The sequence below is a fragment of the Lactuca sativa genome, chromosome 6 (genome assembly GCF_002870075.4).
Source record: "Lactuca sativa cultivar Salinas chromosome 6, Lsat_Salinas_v11, whole genome shotgun sequence".
Classification (NCBI taxonomy): Eukaryota; Viridiplantae; Streptophyta; class Magnoliopsida; order Asterales; family Asteraceae; genus Lactuca; species Lactuca sativa.
The window spans coordinates 181,997,376-181,998,018 of NC_056628.2; the positions used below are offsets into that span (position 1 = coordinate 181,997,376).

The 643-nt window shown below is 35.1% G+C and overlaps 1 non-coding gene across 1 annotated transcript; it reads left to right on the forward strand.

Annotated features, from left to right (window-relative positions):
* Window positions 1–328: 328 nt before the first annotated feature.
* On the forward strand, window positions 329–399 carry TRNAC-GCA (transfer RNA cysteine (anticodon GCA)). Its single transcript has one exon. It is a non-coding gene; the product is annotated as a tRNA-Cys (tRNA).
* Window positions 400–643: the final 244 nt, after the last annotated feature.

Here is a 643-nt window from a genome sequence, read left to right on the forward strand (position 1 = left end):
ATCCAAGAATCATTCAAGAATTCTCAGTCAACGAATAGTTAATGGTTCCCATTTGTCATAAATTTTGTGACATAAATTTTGGCTTTTTTGAATGAAAATATACATTTGAATTTTCAATAGAAAAGTGAGGGGAAGTTTTTCGACATTTTATGTTTTGAGATACTATACAATCAATCGAAGGGGTGGTCAAACAAAAGGGGAAAAGGGTTTCTGTTAGAATTTTTATAAATTTAGAAAAAAAGGATGAAATTAAAAAAGGGATGCAAGTACAATAAACTAAAGTTTAGTAATCCAACCCATAAAATTTTATCTTATTATGTATCGTTTTGGCGGCATGGCCGAGTGGTAAGGCGGGGGACTACAAATCCTTTTTCCCCAGTTCAAATCCGGGTGCCTCCTACTCTGAGTAGGCTTCTTCGTGCGTGCCATTCTAGGAGTCTTCATTTACTCTGGTATAAAAAGGGTTATATCAAGGTCAATAATTTCTTTCTGGTCCACCAATAATTTTTTTTTCAACTAACGGACAACCTAATCTTCATCTCTAGAGGTTTGGAAGGAGATGTCTATGCAGTGACTGGAGTTCAAGAAGGAAGGACATTCTATTAAAGTAAAAGGAAGGGAAGCAAGATCATAAAGGCTAATG